Raw genomic sequence first — 19,361 nt, forward strand, 5'->3', positions numbered from 1 at the left:
TGGTCCACACACTCCTTATTAAGACCTTGCACACACCTATAGATATCAGAGATTATTATTTGTCGTGTGCCACCTACAAAGCAGTCCGTACAAAAGACTTCTGTTGATAAATGCTACAGTAGTTAAGACACTTTAGTTCCATGCTACCACATATACTGTATGTGAATACAATAGATATCAGTCACAAAAGATAAACACCAATTTATCATAGATATGCAAATGCATATAGAGAAATGCAATTGGTTTACTATACTAGGGTGCAGTGTGCTCTAGTGAAATATTAAGATTTTTCCTGAACAGTTTGGGTGCATAAAGCTACCCATCCACTAGGCGATTAAACCTAGCGATTGAGCGATAACGTCCATCATTATCGTTCAATCATTTGGAAATCATCCGCAAATCGTGCAGTAAAATGCCCTAAATGACCAGCAATGCGTGATCCCAACAGTCGTTTGCGTCGTCCTGCTTTGCCCGTCAATTAGTCATTATTGGACATCGTTATTGTTCAATCATTCATGCATCGGTGCACGTTTTCAAAGCTGGAATGACCAACGACCAATATATATAGATTTAAATAAATATTTCAGCCCACTTTCAGTAACAACTGCTTTGAAAATCGTTGGTCTATAGTCTTTGTGCAATCGTTCACAAATCGTTCGTGCACATGAACGATAGCGATCATCAGGAATTGATTAATGATTTGTGAAGATTTTTTGATCTTTCATCTTTTAGGGACAAGTCTGCTAGTGGATGGGCAGCATTCGCAACAGACTTATTGTACATTTCTGCTGCCACCTCAGGAGAGTGCGAGCACAAATGCTGACACTGGCAGCTATTACGCCCTAACGGAGCAACAATTGAATTTCTCTGTGGGGCGTCCATCAGTCAGAGCCGAAAGTGAAAACAATTAAATTGCCCCTTTAAGAGTAGATTTTGAAAGTTTATTAAAAATGGAAGAATACAATTTTAAAATAATATAGCACAGTACTCTTAAATAAACGTAGATTGTTTCTAATAACAATCAGTTGATTTTAAAGTGCAACGGAATAGACGGGATGCAATCAGGAAACCGGCTGTCTTAATCCTGACAGCAGGCTTCCCGACTGCTTAATCCCGGTGAGGGTTAAATGACAGGTGTCTATATCTAGACGCCTGTCATTTTCCCGACACCGGGAGACCGGCGCCCGGCATCCCGATCAAAGGGATGCCGGGCGCCGTAAGCGGACAGCTGTAGGGGGAGGGTTAGGTTTAGGGCACCAAGGGAGGACTTAGGGTTAGGCACCCCCCAGGAGGGTTAGGGTTAGGCTAGGGGGAGGGAGGGTTAGGGTTAGGCACCCCCAGGGGGACTTAGGGTTAGGCACTTCCCCGGGGGACTTAGGTTTAGGCAGCGGGGAAGGGGGGGTTAGGGTTAGGCACCTAGAGGGGGGATTAGGTTTAGGCACTTGGGGGGGAGGTTAGGGTTAGGCACCCCTAAGGAGGGTTAGGGTTAGGGGGTTAGGTTAAGTTAGTTTTTACTTACCTACGGACAATCATGATTTCCAGCACAGTTGGGCTTCCGCTGCAGGGATCTCTGCTTCTGTCGGCCAGCCACTGCTGGGATTCGAACTGCCGGCCAGAGGGCCAGCGCTATTTCATACCGCTTTCGAATAGACTGGCTCTATATGAGTTTATATTAAAACATAACTAAAGGACTTAGAGTTGTCCGCACAGAAACTTGTAATATAGTTATGTCCTTCCCCAATTGATTATTAGTTCTAATATATTGTCATTACTAGAGGGAGGTGAACCCAAGATAAATCGTTATATACATACAAAAAGAAAGAAAAAAGTGTTCCAACAAAGGGCACTCATGGACTATTCACATATAAGATCATCCCCCTAAGGAATCTCAATTGTGGTGCCCCAAGAAGATATGAAAACAGTAAAAATGAACCTTTAAGGTCATCTTTTAAATATTGTAGCCAGCAAAATATTAAGTGCAAGATGTGTTAAAGTGCTCAAATGTGAAACAATACTAACATTTAACTAAAATATTGTTACTATTATGTCCAATATTCACTATGACAGGTTACTCATATATAAATGTGTGTATTGATAATATCACTCCCCCTATATGTTCAGGTGATTATAATTTTAGATTCATCCAGATTGGTTGTATCCTAGTTTCCCTAGAGATACCACAAACACATTCTCTGTTGTCAATTACTATCTGGACAAATTCTCCTTCATAGTATTAAAATCGTCTCCCCATATTAATGGTACTGGTTATTGGATACCACTACAATTTACATTAGTGAGGATTAATATTCCTTAATCCAATCATCCCACATCTGTATGTTATTTGAAACACATTCTGTAGGTTCCATTTCTCAATTTTAAAGTACAAATAACATACAGATGTGGGATTAACACATAATGAGAAATGGAACCTACAGTACAGTATGTGTTTCAAATAACATACAGATGTGGGATGATTGGATTAAGTATATCTCGTTACAGGGATGACTTCCTATCTTTCATATAGAATTAATCATCTAACATCAGTGGTTCCTTCTTCCGAATGTGTCCCAAGCTATAAAGATCTAATCACTGTTTGTCACAAAGTGTATCTCAATCATATACAATGTCTCTAATCACTTCTGCCACTCAGTTCTAGCATGTGGATTTCATTCATCACAATATAGTTTATTCACCCCTTCAAGTACAGTTCTCCACTGATATATAATTTGGTAATCTGGTAAAGGGTGTAATATACCCAAACTCTGGTTTACGAACTGTCGATTAACCTCCACAATCTGTGGTTAACCTCATTTATTGTTCATAGATATCAGACTGTGATTTAGAATCCTCATTAGTTGTAATAGCACCAGAGTTCTCCATACTGTTTAATCACTAGACCAGTGGTTCCCAAACTTTTTTGAATCACAGCACCCCAAAGTATCAGCACAACACCCCTAAATCAAAAGTTTTTTGAAAAATTCAGAAAAAATGTAGTAAAGTGAAGTAAATTGTGCTTACCTGTTATCCTTAGATTCAATTATGTGGTGGTTCACAGGATTACGCTTCTGTTTGTCCACATATTTACATTACATTGACCATAAATTATTTGATTTGGTGCTGGACCTCCAACCGGAGGTACCCCTGCAAGTGTCCCAAGGCACCCCAGGGTGCCACTGTGCACAGTTTGGGAACCACTGCTCTAGACACATTCTAGAAACATTGTTGTTAGTACTAGGGCACACATTAGAAACACTGTAGCAGTATTTTTAAGTATCAGAGCTCTTTCACATAATACATCAGTTCTCATTGTGAGCTCCTTATCCTCATTGTGTTTATTCACTGTGATAGGCATCCATATCACATTATTAATCTCTGTATATGGAGGCCATAGAGTCGACAACAATAAGTAAAATCATCGGACACACTATCCCGCATGCGCGGTGTCCCCTAACGTACATTTCGCTATCACTTCCGACATACGGGTTGCACAGAACCTCATTAGCCACCAATCGGTGTGCTTACATGTCAGTAACACATCTCGCAGCCAATCAATGAAGCCTGCCAGCTTCCTTATTGGTTGGATTGTCGTACTATTTCTTTACAGGGGATTCTCTGCAGTTACTTTGAATGACAGACTCTTTATCCAATCGGCTCTCCCTGTCAGCCTCCTCATTGGTTCCTGACTCTATAGGTAGAATTAGACATATTGAAATCTATGAGAAAATGATAAGTAATATAGATAAATAATACCTTTCATCCTATCTCATTTAATTAATTACTCTTATACTAGTGTCAGTTTCCTCATTAATTCTAGTATAAACTGTGTTTAGCATATTGCATTTTATAAGAAAAACAGATACTTGCAAAAGGTACATTATAGTCCAATTTGATGGTTATAAATAACTCTTTCCAGCATTGGTTATTGTTATGAAAGATTTTTATATTGATATGTATCAAGAGACCCCACTATTGGAATGTACAATATTGAAATATTGAAAATAAACCCCTAATCATGTACATATTTTAATTATACTTATTTGAATGATCTTCAAATATTATATTCATTTCAATAGTTATAATCACAATGTTTTCAAAATAGATATTATTTATCTCACAAGTGCTATTATTATCAACCACCAGTTATAAATTATTATTTATTAATGTGAATTATTCATATCTCATGTGATTAATGTTAATAAGTGTTATGATATAATGTGAATAATAAGTAGTAAATAATATGTGAAAAAAATATATAATACTAAAATAGTGACAACCAAAAAATTGTCATATAAATTATAAATGAATAAGTGTATCCACATATCCACTAAATATGTGTAAACATAGTGATTGGAGTAGCCCATCACCTATTTTATATGCATAATGAAAATAATAAAGTACATTTCACCTTAATAAATAATAATTTATAACTGGTGGTTGATAATAATAACACTTGTGAGATAAATAATATCTATTTTGAAAACATTGTCATAACTAGACAAATTAATATAATATTTGAAGATCATTCAAACATGTATAATTAAAATATGTAGTGCGGTCTCTTGAACATATAAATATAAAAATCTTTTCCTAACAATAATCCATCACATATTATGGGTGTGAATACCAGCGCTAAAATAGGAAGGATGTATGGCATAAAAGTGAATAATATTGAAATTTTATTGGAATAAAAAGAGAAAAAGGTCCTTTTTCACAAACAATTTGTAAAACATAAAACAAATCTCCTTAAAATAATAAGTTAAAGTGACATGGTGCAATGTATTCCCAACTGGAATTTCAATGCAAAAAAGTGACACAGTACATATGAATATTGAACACAAATCCTGTTGAACTGTATATCAAAGTGACGTGGTGCAATATATTCCCAGCTGGGATCTCAATGTAATAAAGTGACACAGTGCAATCAAGAACCGTCACTGGATAATGTTTTCTCACCCCTCAGCGGTGCTGTGGTGGGCTAGCTGGAATAAAGCAAAAGGTCCCACAGGTTCAGGGGTAGTGGCAGTCCGCTGGTATGTCCTCCGTGCAACGCGTTTCGGTTCAAAACCTTTTTCAAGAAAGGATGACATACCTCTTGATGTTGGGGGTTTAAATACCCCTGATGTTAATCTGATTCTTTCCCACTTCCTGATGACTTCCGCATTCCACATGCGGTCCACGCAGGATGGTCACCGGAAGTGACACGTGTTATTCACAACGTCATATCCGGTTTCAGACGCCATCTTTATGGTTTCTAGTTAAGAGTATTTTTATAAAATGCAATATGCTAAACACAGTTTATACTAGAATTAATGAGGAAACTGACAAGAGTATAATAAGTAATTAATTAAATGAGGTAGGATGAAAGGTATTATTTATCTATATTACTTATTGTTTTCTCATAGATTTCAATATGCCTAATTCTACCTATAGAGCCATGAACCAAAGAGGAGGCTGACAGGGAGAGCCAATTGGATAAAGGCCCTGATTCAGAGCCGGACGCTCTGACCAGAGCGCTCGCTCTGAATCAGGGCCCACCTCCATTAAAATGGAGCATCCTCCTGGACGCTCGTATAGCTGTGGGTCACCACCCACAGCATATACGAGCGTCCAACAAGATGGTCATGATGGTCTTGACCATCGTGACCATCGGACTTGCGAGAGAAACCCTGTGGTCGGGTTTCTCAACCACAAGGCCAGGAGTGATTTTGGCTCTATCAGAGCCAAAATCACTCCCACTGACATCACTAGTGATGTCATTGGGGCTGGCTTCAGATGGTAGGCGTTCCCATAGGAACGCCTCCATCTGGCAGGCACGCCCCCGGAATGCCCACCAAAGGGGGCATGCTGTCAATCAACATCGACAGCACGCCCTCTTTGGTGTGAGACCCGGAGCGATGGAAAGTCCTTCGCTCGCCGGGTCCTGCGCATGCGCACGACGGAGCTCCCTCCGTCGTGCGCATGCGCAGTGGGGAACATCGACCCACTTGCGAGCGGACTGCCGCTCGCGAGTGGGTCTGAATGACCCCCAAAGAGTCTATCATTCAAAGTAACTGCAGAGACTCCCCTGTAAAGAAATAGTACAACAGCGATCAAACCAATAAGGAAACTGACAGGCTTCATTGATTGGCTGCAAGATGTGTCACTGACATGTAAGTACACCGATTTGTGGTTAATGAGGATATAGGCATATGTCGGGTTGATCCTATGATGAAGCGATAGTGAAACGTACATTAGGGGACACCGCGCATGCGGGTTAGCATGTCTGGTGATTTTACTTATTGTTGTCCACTCTATGGCCTCCATATACAGAGATTAATAAGGTGACATGGATGCATATGACAGTGAATAAAAACACAATGCGGATAAGGAGCTCACAATGAGAACTGATGTATTATGTGAAAGAGCTCTGATACTTAAAAATACTGCTACAGTGTTTCTAATATGTGCCCTAGTAATACTAACCACAATGTTTCTAGTATGTGTCTAGAGAATAAACAGTATGCAGAACTCTGGTGCTATTACAGCTAATGAGGATTCTATATCACAATCAGTCTGATATCTATGAACAATAAATGAGGTTAACCACAGATTGTGGTGGTTAACAGACAGTTTGTAAACCCGAGTTTGGGTATATTACACCCTTTACCGGATTACCAAATTATATATCAGTGGAGAACTGTACTTGAAGGGGTGAAAAAACTATATTGTGATGAATGAAATCCACATGCTAGAACTGAGTGGCAGAAGTGATTAGAGACATTGTATATGAATGAGATACACCTTCTGACAAACAGCTATTAGGTCTATATAGCTTGGGACACATTCGGAAGAAGAAACCACTGATGTTAGATGATTAATCCTATATGAAAGATAGGAAGTCTTCCCTGTAATGAGATATACTATGAAACACATGGATTAACACACAATGAGAAATGGAACCTATGTGTTTCAACTAACATACAGATGTGGGATGATTGGATTAAGGATTATTAATCCTCACTGATTTAAATTGTAGTGGTATCCAATAACCAGTCCCATGAATATGGGGAGATGATTTTAATACTATGAAGGAGAATTTGTCCAGATAGTAATTGACAGCAGTGAATGTGTTTGTGGTATCTCAAGGGAAACTAGGATATAAGTACCACCAATCTGGATGAATCTAAAATAATCACCTGAACATATAGGAGGAGTGATATTATCAATACACCAATTTATATATGAGCATCCTGTCATAGTAAATATTGGACATAATAGTAACAATATAGGAATAAGAGTGGACACAATATTTTAGTTAAATGTTAGTATTGTTTCACATAAGAGTACTTTAACACATTTTGCACTTTATATTTTGCTGGCTACAATATTTGAAAAGATGAATTAAAGGTTAATTTGTATTGTTTTCCATCAAGGGTCACCATAATTGAGATTCCTTAGTAAGATGATCTTATATGAGAATAGTCCATTAGTGCCCATTGTTGGAACACTTTTTTCTTTGTTTTTTTTAACCGCAGTGAGAATATGTACAGTAGTTATGAGATATTATGAGAGATGACATTTTAGATGCAAGAGGCACATCATGATCTTTTTTTATTATAATGGTGGCACATATTTCCTTTTTTTATCCTTGCACCCACCAACCAGGAGCACTAGAAGAGGCCAATGCTACTCAGCATTGCCTCTGGCATCCCTAGGTGGAGTGATTTGAATTTTTTAATGTGGTGGTGATTTTGCAGTCAGTCTGATTTGAAACAGTAGTTTTACTGTAATTTTTTTAATGATTTTGCATTGATAAATCTGTTGGCTTGTAAATGACCATAAAACATAAAATTTTACCAAATTGACACTTGATAAATTTCCCCTATGTTGGAAAAGGAGCCCATCCCCTTCTTGTTTGCAAAGTTAAGCTTCATAGGAGAAACACCTGGGCAGAGCCTGATTTAGACCTAATGGAGCCCTAGGCAAGATACCGGTTTAGGGCCTTCCTTCCCTCAAACAATCCATAGCACTATATTTTAATTCCTGATTCATGCCCCTGTAGAAAGGTCCACCACGGCCTTGAAACGTTGGTTATGTATGTACAATGTACTTGATTTTTTATTAACATCCATGGAGTCCCTTTCATAAATATATGTGTGTATGCACACAGGTTCAGATTGTTGTAGATACAGAGAATCCCAGGCTCCCTTATCAGTCACCCTAACCTCTGCTCAGAACTTGAAGGAGGCCTGGTCCCTTCACTGCCCACCTCACAGGACCACATACTGCACCCTCACAGAACAACATACTGCCTCCTTCACTTTCTGTCTCACAGCACCCCTCTCCCCAGCCTTCTCACCTCACAGCACAGACCCCCCATGCGCTCACAGCACAGACCCCTCTCCCCAGCCTTTTCCCCTCACAGCACAGACCCCTCTCTCCAGCCTTCTCACCTCACAGTACAAACCACCCTGCCTTCACAGCACAGGCCCCTCTCCCCACCCATCTCCCCTCACAGCACAGACCACGCTGCCCTCACAGCACATACCCCTCTCCCCATCCTTCTTCCCTCACAGCACAGACCCCCCCTGCCCTTACAGCACAGACCACTCTCCCCAGCCTTCTCCCCTCACAGCACAGACCCCTCTCCCCAGCTTTCTCCCCTCACAGCACAAACTACCCTGCCTTCACAACACAGACCCCTCTTCCCACCCTTCTTCCCTCATAGCACATACTACCCTGCCTTCACAGCACAGACCCCTCTCGCCACCCTTCTCCCCTCACAGCACAGACCACCCTGTCTTCACAGCACATATTCCTCTCCCCACCCTTCTCCCCTCACAGCACAGACCACCCTCCCCACCCTTCTCCCCTCGAAGCACAAACCACCTGCCTTCACAGCACAGACCCTCTCCCCACCCTTCTCACCTCACAGCACAGACCCTCTGTGTTCCCAGCAGTGTGCCCCCCTCTGTGATTCCAGCAGTGTGCCCCATTCTTTGATCCCAGCAGTGTGCACCCCCTCTGTTTCCACTCCCAGCAGCGTGCACCCCCCTCCCCTCTATGTTCCCAGAAGTGTGCCCCCCCTGTGATCCCAGCAGTGGCATCCCCCTGCTTCTGTATTTAAAATAATGTGCCATCTTCAGTTCCCTCTGTCTGTTCCTCTCCATATCAGCAGCCAGGCTCCTCCTCTTCTACTTTCACAGTACCCAGCCGCGCAGGTTTCTATCCTCTCTCCACTCATCTGACAGCTGACAGTAGCGCGGCATTAGTTAACAACGTCACAATGTGATAACATCACGTCCGCGACCAGGAATCTAGGAAGCCGAGGACATTGAATCCAGATGCGCTGCTTGTAATTATGTTGTGGTTGCGGAGGCATATGGTCACTGATGCTCAGTTGAGAGTATGCCCACTTGCAGAGTGTATCATATCATACATGTGGATGGTGCTGGCCTTCCATTCCCAGAAAATGGGGTCATGTCACCCCCATTTTATGGGAGTGCTAAGGAATGGGTCTGTGTCTATTGACACAGACTTTCTGGTCTAGGCAACAGAGCTGCAAGGGCCCATCTGAGTAACCTCAAGTTTACTCAGATGGCTTATAGTGTCGCAGAAAATTAAATGTCTTAGGATGCATCACTCGGATCTGCAATGCTGAAGTACCTACCAATCAGCTTCTAACTGCCATTTAACAGGCTGAATTTGAAAATGACAGAAGTTGATTGGTTGGTACTTTATATCTCTCCAAGATTTAAAACATCTACCCCTAAATCACAAGTGCAGAGACATAACTATCACCAGTATAGACCATGTCCTATGAGGTCCTCCTGTAAGAAGGGACTGACAATGCACATCTAGGTGCTCTGGAGGTCCCATTATTCTGGGCATACATGGAGGATTATATCTCTGCAATGGAGCCTAGTTTGGGCTTTCAGGTAGCCATCCTGACCCAAAATTATGTTGTTGGGCACAGTAATTTGTTCTGGACAAATCTTTCCACTTACCTAAAAACTGAAGATATCACCAATTAGCTACACCAATAATTACACAATAACTATACAAAGTATTTTATAGCAAATTGTATACAATGATACAAATGGCATTGGGAAGAAAATGTGTTTATCATTTGATCCCATGAACACACGTAGCAATTGATATCTAGCATATGGATACATCTGGAGCAAATACATGGCAATCAACTTGAAAACTTATCTTTCTTGTGTAGGAGAATAATTTACACTTGATGATGATACACTCAGTGGTGGAACAATACATTACCAAGTCCCATAGTCCAGCCATGCCGATCTAGCTTCCCAGGTCACTGTACTATTCACAAAGAGTAGAGTAGAGGCTTTTTCTCAGCATGCACAGGTCTTCACTACACATTTTCCATGCTCAGAAAAACAATTATCAGAATCATCAGGTAAGCTTTATTTTTCACAATTTTCAGTATGCACAATTTGCAGTTTGGTTAATTTATGTAACAATAATTATTACATTGGTAGGCACACTCTTCATTGTTCCTTCACTGTCTAGACCTGAATGAATGGCAGTATGTGGTGAATGGTAGCAAACTGGATTCTTTCTGATGCAAGGGAGTGAATTCATCTAATAAAACTGTTGATTTTTACTAGTGTCTCTTTTGTCTTCCAGATACCCCTAAAGTAAATTGTTGTCACAGCAGATACTGGTATTGATCTTTGGATGAGGTGAAGCTATTTTACCATTGATTTTAAGAAGAAACATTTGATAGCAGAAGTCTTACTTTCAGGGTAATGTTTCTAACCGATTGGTGTAGTTCCTTCTAGACTTCAGAAACCAAATTTTCATCAGATTAAAGAATATTGTAGTAAATTAAAGGGACATACATTTATATGTTTATTAAATATTACAGGGATTCTAACACATGTAGTCAATATGATTATAGCAATAAACAGTCATGTAATAAAGTAGTAGCATGAAATTAGTAATATATGAGGAAAATAATAGGGTGACCTAATAGCACAAATTGCATAACAGATAACACACTGTAGTGCTCTCTATGGTGACAAAAAAAACATTTTGTGCATATTACCTCCGAATATACAGTAATAATCAGATAACCATGGAAGAAAATATACTCATACTAAAAGGTTATGCTTACACATTAAGAAGGCATAAATGCATATAAGATATTTCCCATCAGAAAAAGTTTGGAGAACCAATAGCAGACATCACATTATTGCTCTATCTGTGGCTCATTTCAAGGGACATACTGTATGTTATTGTTTATCCTGGGAAGCAAAATTAAACTAAAGGTTTTCATATTTTTTGCTTTTTCTGGTGTAAATATTAGTGGGTTTTATTTGTGAGAATTGATTTTCATAGATGGAAAGATAGTAATTTCCTATTCACAGCATAAAGCAATTGAGGAGGTCATTGGAGGTCACATCATTGCATTTTAAATGCATTGAATGAAGCAAAAAGTGTGATGCAACTTTAATGTGATGCATCCAAAACAAGTCAACATATAAACATTGGAAACGCTAATACACATCTTGGATTTACCACTTGTGTGTGTGAGGTCTGACATCGGTGTGAGGTCTGACCAAGTTACCATCCGATGGCTGTAATTAAGTATACTAACCTAACCCCTAACCCTCCTTCCCTAGTTCCTAAATCTAAACCTAACCTCCCCCTTAGTGCCTAAACCTAACCTCTCCATTCCCACACCCTAAACCTAACCCTCCCCCTTAGTGCCTAACCCTCCCCCTAGTGCCTAACCCTAACCCTCCAATAAGTGTCAGGATTCTGGTGTCGGCATTATGAGTGTCAGAATCCCTGCTGTCGGGATCCTGAACGTATCCCTTTTGACACCTTACATCTGTTTGCTTCACTTAGTACTGCAAGGAAGCTGAATTTAAAGACTACCTAGATTTTGGAACTCCCTCAATCTAGGCAGCTTTGTAGTGAACATAAGAAACTATTACCTATTTTACATTAAAACATAATTTCACTGCTTATTTCATTTTACACAACATTGTATATACAGTTGTCTAGAGTACAGTTGACCAACAGAGCCAAGCCAATACTGAGATTTAAACCAGGTTCTCATTAAAGTATCAGTAATTATTATATGAACTTTGCACCCTTATATAGCTTGTTTTTCATAAAATTTTGTAGAAACTGCAGTTTCTGCATATTTGTGTGTATTGTTACTATGTACAATGCAAGATTTATTCAGCAGAGTGTTAATTAGCACAGATGACCCCTATGTACAAACTTTTGAGTTAACCCCATTAGTTTGTCCTATCTTCAGCTTATAGAGGCTTGAGGAAGAGGAGAGGAGCTGGTCCCAGCACGAGATAATAAAGTCTATATAAGTAGGTTTCATGCACAATACAGTACATGTAACATCCTTATTATGAAAAAAGGTCTCCCAGAAGTATATAATTTATGGTAGAAGGAAAAATGAAGAAAGTACTTCTTGAGGGGAAAACTAAGGAATGAAAGTATATATAAAAACAATTAATTTTATTGTTGGACTCACCATAACAAGACACACATACAACATAGAAATTCAAATGGGATGTCTTGGCTAGATATAGCTCAATAACCTCAAAATCAAGGAGTCCAATATCCCATTAAACAGTTGTTAAAATATATAAATATATATATATATATATATATATATATACACTAAACATAATGAAATGAGAGAGAAGAGAGAAAAGAGTGAAATATGTGGTAGATACAGTGGTGCACCCATTTTTTTATTTAAAGTTACCTGTCCGTGGTCCAGCGTCAGGTCTCAGCGCAGCTCAGAACACTGGAAAATGGCTGCCGCAGCCATTTTCCCAGTGTTCTGCGCAGAATACCGGAAAAATGGCCGTGGTGGCCACTTTCTTGCGTTCTGCGCATGCGCAGTAGACTCCGGGCACCCTCTAGTGCCTGGAGTCTACTAAGGCTCTGGTGGCTGGCCAGCCATGTCAGTTGGCTGCCAGCCACCAGGGAGAGGAGGGGGCCCCGCATGGTGAGTGCACATGGGCCCCCTCCTCTCTTAAGATGCCCCTGGGTAGATGTGAAGGAAAAAAAGAGTAAAAACAATTATCGACAGTATAAAAATATTGCCTGCAATGACAAATAATTGAGTGGACAATCAATTAGGATCCTGACTGTCTGTACATATAAAATAAAGGCATTTATGGATGAATGTGGTCTACACAAATTATGAGGACAGAGTCATGCCCTTATATTAAGGCTGTATCTAAAAAAATGATTTCCCCATAGAGAATTCTGGAGCGGGGGGACATAGTGTTTAAGGGGCTACACCTCAAAAGCTATTAGAGGTATGGATCTGAAATTTGGCATGGCCAGGTAGAACTGTCGCACTGTGCTGCATGCCAAATTTCAGGGCAAAAACATAAAAAAGGATTTGGGAGTAATATAAAGCTCCAACTGTCACTTTTTTCTGGCTTTCTCAATTAGGAACACTTTTCTGCTGTAGTCTATTGGGGTATTTTGGGAAGGCAAAACAGGGCAGGGGTGGAATTTAGACTTGGGGTTTGTTTTATTAGGTAGCTATTGTGCCAGGGTATGTGCTTTTGGGGTTCGGGTAAATCAAAAAGTTACAATTTTTAAACTATTACCTCAAGAATGCATCATTGTAGAGATAGGACTTTTCAACTTGTTGCGCAGTCACAGTAGGAGCCTCCAGCAGGTGTAATAACTGTGGCTTCACTTGGCCACACAGATGGACATCATTTGCGGGCATTAGCGGTGGGGGGCTTCAGGGGCTGGCTGGCAACTTTTAGCCTGGGGCAAATGCATGCAGGCTGCCCTGGCAGAGGAGCAGCATGTAGCCAGGGGGCCCAAAGAACGTGCGTGCTACGGCGCCGCCCCCCCTCAAGTGTTTCAGGGAGGAGACGGGTCCATATGGGATTAATGTAAGGTAAAAATAAAGATTAGGGGCAGCCCCCTGTCGTAGTGCCCATATGCAGTGCCCCGTGTGCCGCAGGAGAGAACACCCTTATGCAGGCCTCCAGTAGTGCCCCCAGTAGTGATCCCCCCTATGCAGTGCCCCTTGTGCCTCCAGTAGTAAGCCCCTTATATAGTGCCCCCAGTGGTGGTCCCCCCTGTGCAGTGCCCCTTGTGCCCCCAGTAGTAAGCCCCTTATATAGTAGCCCCTATGCAGTGCCCCTTATATAGTGCCCCCAGTAGCAGTCCACCCCCCATCCAGTGCCCCCAATAGTGGTAACCCTTATGCAATGCCCCTTAAATAGTGGCCCCAGTTGTAGTCTCCCCCTTATGCAGTACCCCCAGTATTGCCCTTTATATGGAGCCCCCAGCAGTGGTCCATCGATGCAGTGCCCCCAGTGGTAGTCCCCTCCCACTATGTAGTGCCCCTAGTATTAGTCCCCTCCCCCCTATGCAGTGCCCCTAGTAGTAGTCCCCTCCCCTTATAGTGGCCCTAGTAGTAGTTCCCCCCTTGTGGTGCCCCCAGTAGTAGTAGTACACCCAGTAGTAGTAGTACCCTCTTGTAGTGCCCCCAGTAATAGTAGTCCCCCCCTTGTAGTGCCCCCAGTAGTAGTCCCCCCCTTGTAGTGCCCCCAGTAGTAGTAGTCCCCCCTTGTAGTGCCCCCAGTAGTAGTAGTCCCCCCTTGTAGTGCCCCCAGTAGTAGTAGCCCCCCCCTTGTAGTTCCCCCAGTAGTAGTCCCCCCCTTTGTAGCGCCCCCAGTAGTAATAGTCCCCCCCCTTTGTAGTGCCCCATGTAGTAGTAGTACCCTCTTGTAGTGCCCCAGTAGTAGTATTCCCCCCCTTGTAGTGCCCCCAGTAGTAGTCCCACCTTGTAGTGCCCCCAGTAGTAGTAGTCCCCCCTTGTAGTGCCCCCAGTAGTAGTAGTCCCCCCCTTGTAGTGCCCCCAGTAGTAGTCCCCCCCTTGTAGTGCCCCCAGCAGTAGTAGTCCCCCCTTGTAGTGCCCCCAGTAGTAGTAGTCCCCCCCTTGTAGTGCCCCGAGTAGTAGTAGTCCCCCCCTTTGTGGTGCCCCCAGTAGTAGTAGTCCCCCCCTTGTAGTGCCACCAGTAGTAGTAGTCCCCCCCTTGTAGTTCCCCCAGTAGTAGTCCCCCCCTTTGTAGTGCCCCCAGTAGTAATAGCCCCTCTTTGTAGTGCCCCCAGTAGTAGTAGTCCCCCCCTTTGTAGTGCCCCCAGTAGTAGCCCCCCCTTGTAGTGCCCCCAGTAGTAGTAGTCCCCCCTTGTAGTTCCCCCAGTAGTAGTAGTCCCCCCTTGTAGTTCCCCCAGTAGTAGTAGTCCCCCCCTTGTAGTTCCCCCAGTAGTAGTAGTCCCCCCCCTTGTAGTGCCCCCAGTAGTAATCCACCCCCATGGTAGTGCCCCCATAGTAATCCCCCCCTGGTAGTGCCCCCATAGTAATTCCCCCCTGGTAGTGCCCCCATAGTAATCCCCCCTGGTAGTGCCCCCATAGTAATCCCCCCCGGTTGTGCCCCTAGTAGTAATCCCCCCTGGTAGTGCCCCCATAGTAATCCCCCCAGGTAGTGCCCCTATAGTAATCCCCCCCCTGGTAGTGCCCCCAATAGTCCCCCCCAGTAGAGAGAGACTTAATTAAAAAAAATTCAAAAAATCACTTACCTGAAACTCCCGCTCCTGGTCCCGACGCTATCAGCTCCTCCAGCCGCTTTGCATTATGGGAGAGACGTCATGACGATGTCTCTCCCATTACCCACTGCGGGAGCCAGAAGATGGCTCCCACAGTGGGAGCAGCAGCAGCTGATGAGAGTCTGACAGTCTGAGTCTCTCAGCAGCTGCTGATTACAGCAAACACACAGCTGCCGGCTTCGGTGGCTGTGTGTTTGTGCTGTGTAGCGCTGACCGAACTCCGTCCAGTCAGCGCTACACACACAGTCTGCACCGCGGCCCGCATGATGCTGCGGCCCGGGGGGCACATGGCACCCTGACCCCCGGCCCAGCCCGCCACTGGTGGGCTTGGAGGGAAAGAAGCTGGTGTTAGCTGCAGTGGGAGCTGGCAGAAAGGTGTGGGGGGTAGCAGGCATTAGCTGCAGCCAGAACCCAGGGACAGTAGCGGGCTTTAGCGGCGGCGGTGCAGGCGGCAGTGTGGATGGCAGTGGGGCAGTTGCTAGGACCCTGGGGAGGGTAGCAGCACACAGAATGCAGGCTCGGATCAGGTAGATCCATGATATACCTGCTTCTGTGTTTAATAAAAATAAAATGGCGTGGCCCCGCCCCCCAGAAAACAATCAGCACCGGGCTTTGGAGCCCCAGTACTGGTTGTGCTAAATACAGGGGACAAACGATATAGGGGGTCTCCCGTGTTATGCACAACCAGCACCAGGCTTTTCAGAACCGGTCCTGGTTGCCAAAATATTGGGGACAAATGACGTAGGGGTCCCCCGTATTTAGCGCAACCAGCACAGGGCTCTGAGCCAGTTCTGGTTCTGGAAATGCAGGGGGAAAATGCATAGGGCCCCCCTGTATTTCCCAGAAGTAGCATCGGACTCCTTCTAGTGGGGGGGTGATGCCACAGCCAGGGGAGCCCTTTCAACAGGCCCCCCAGCCACAGCAACACGCCTGACCACTAGTCAGCCTAGGCCTGGGATCCTGGGGAGTTGGGGACCCCCCAATAAAGGGGTCCCCCTCCTCAAGGCACCCCAGGCCCAGGCTGATAGCCCATGGCTATCCCCTGCACCCCTGGACAGTGGGTGCTGGGTTGATTATGTAAAGTGTGGTGCATTTGAAAATATAAATATTGGCTTTTGCTGTGGAACTATAGTTCCCAGCAAGCCTCCCCTGCATGCTGGTACTTGGAGAACCACAAGTATCAGCATGCAGGGCATTACGGGCATGCTGGTAGCTGTAGTTCCACAACAAAAGCAATATTAAAAAACACATCACACACAATGTAGAAAAGTATAATTTTATTAAAACATACACACACTCACATATGCACACACTATCTCACATACTCACCTAGTATCCCTGAAACCAATCTGTCCTCTTCTCCAGTAGGTAATCCAAAGGTGTATCTGTAATAAAAAATCCATACTCACCTCCTCCTATGCATAGATCTGTCCTCTTTGTTCCAAAGTAGGCAAATCCTGGGTCTTGGCAAAAAAAAAACCAAATTACTCGAACCCATGGACATTAGTAGTGTCATCTAAGGACACTACTACCCGAATGACAGCTCCACTGTGGGATTTCAGTCCAGAAATCCCAGTGCGAAGTGCTCATTGGCTGAGAGAGGTGAGCCTTCCGCCTCTCAGCCAATGAGCAGCTCTCACTATTGAATTCAATGGTGAGAACCGAGCGTGCCCTTTTCAAAAATGGTGCCTCAGCACCATTTTTGAAATTCAAAGATGGCCACCGCGAACCAATCACGGCTCGTGATGTCATTGCCCCGACACCCTCGGCTGGCTTAAATATTGCCAGCACGAGTTGCCGTGCACTCAGTCGGTGGTGCGGAGGTAGCAGAGAAGAGCTGCTGAAGACAGAATATAGACCACACCGCAGAAGCCCTGGATTGGCGACGACCATGAAAAAGAGCTTAAAGGCCATCGCCCTCCAGCTGAAGATGCCTGGGGGAGTGGAAGCCATGTAAAAAAAAAAAAAAATTATGATCATTAAGGCTGATGCCTCAATGGACATGTTCCTTGCACAATACAGATATGGTATGCCATCACACCCTGTGGTTAACTGCAGATTCAGCACTCTCACAGAATGAGATTGCTGTCACTCACAAAATGGTGGGGCTGCTAGTTCACAGAATTGTGTGCTCATTGGAATACACACATGCAGTCTATGCAACTGAGGTTTGAGCAGTTATGTGGCTCTCACATCCCACTCAGTGCCCACAATCTTCCCATTTGACCAGCAAAACAATCTCACTGGCTTCCAGCATCCTTCTCACTGCATACATTTATCTCATTTAGAATACATGCTCAGCTCCCTTATTTCTAAAACTATCATACTCTGTCTATGCATTTACACTTTCTTCCCCTTCATGCCTCCATGCTGCTATATATTCCCCAATCCCTACTGCTGTGTGGTTTACCAACTGTGATAGTCTGTGTTCCCTCATCCACACCAATGTTTTTCCCCAGCTGCACCACCCTGCCTTCTCCACAGCCAGGTTGCTGTCTTTCTTTCATCTGTGGCACTCTTTCTTCCTCCATCTGAACTACTCTGGTCCCCTAACTGTGCAACTCTGTCTCCCCCCACCACTTGAACCACTCTGTCTTCCTCCCCATCCACACCAATCTGTCTTCCCCAATCTCTACTGCTGTGTGGTCTCCGACCTATGGTAGTATGTGTTCTCTCATCAGCACCAATCTGTCTTTCTCCATCTGCACCGCCCTGCATCCATGCCACTCTTTTTTCTTCTGCACAACTGCCTTCACCTAAGCCATGCCGCTGTCTTCCTTTCCTCTGTGGCACTCTTTCTTCCTCCATCTGCACCACTCTGTCCCCCCCCAACTGTGCAACTCTCTCTCCTCCCCCCACCCGCACTACTCTGTCTTCCTACCCATCCACACTAATCTGTCTTCCCCAATTCCTACTGTTGTGTGTTCTCCTATTTGTGCTAATCTGTATTCCCTTATCCGCACCAATCTGTCTTTACACATCTGCACTGCTCTGTCTTCCCATGTCCATGACGCTGTCCCGCCATACCATGCCACTCTGTTTCATCCCAAGTGCACCACTGTTTTCCACCCATCTGCATTACTTTTTCTACCCCCCCTCTTTACTGCTTAACCTTCCCTCCTCTACACACCTTTGTGTCTCACCTATCCATGCTGCTGTGTCTCCTCCCCCCATCCACACCACTTTTATCCCATCTGCATATCTCTATTTTCTTCTTTGACCTCAGTTGCATAGACTGCAAGTGTGTATTCCAATGAGCACACAATTCTGTGAATTAGCAGCTCAACCATTTTGTGAGTGACAGCAATCTCATTCTGTGAGAGTGCTGAATCTGCAGTTACCCACAGGGAGTGATGGCATACCATATCTGTATTGCGCAAGGAACACGTCCACTAAGGCATCAGCCTTAGTGATCGTAATTTCATTGCTTTTTGAAGTTTGGGTGGCAGAAAATTAATAGGTTTTGTGAATTTTCAGATCATGTATAAGCAGCCTCAATGGGACATGTGAAACCATAAGGTTTTTTGTCTATGGAATATATATATAGGCTCTGGGCACTAGAGTCCGGGGAGGATAGGTCCTTTCCAGGTTTTGTAAGCAATTATAAAACATCTGAGTTAAAGTAGGTGGGAAGGGAGTTAGAGGATATAATGGAGTTAAATACTGATACTAGTGTCTCACCTAGCCTGGGGAGTAATATTTTATAAAAGTCAACACTCAGACCATCAGGA

The 19,361-nt window shown here is 43.6% G+C and overlaps 1 protein-coding gene across 1 annotated transcript in view; it reads left to right on the top strand.

Annotated features, from left to right (window-relative positions):
• Positions 1 to 10,669: 10,669 nt before the first annotated feature.
• Positions 10,670 to 19,361, top strand: part of LOC148513625 (C-C chemokine receptor type 6-like) — a 68,656-nt gene continuing 59,964 nt past the window's right edge. The window contains exon 1 of the mRNA XM_088481622.1: positions 10,670 to 10,754. The gene's annotated coding sequence lies outside the window, so the exon portion shown is untranslated. The remainder of the gene's footprint in view (positions 10,755 to 19,361) is intronic.

This window comes from Taudactylus pleione, unplaced genomic scaffold, assembly GCF_031769625.1.
Source record: "Taudactylus pleione unplaced genomic scaffold, aTauple2 ptg000275l, whole genome shotgun sequence".
NCBI lineage: Eukaryota > Metazoa > Chordata > Amphibia > Anura > Myobatrachidae > Taudactylus > Taudactylus pleione.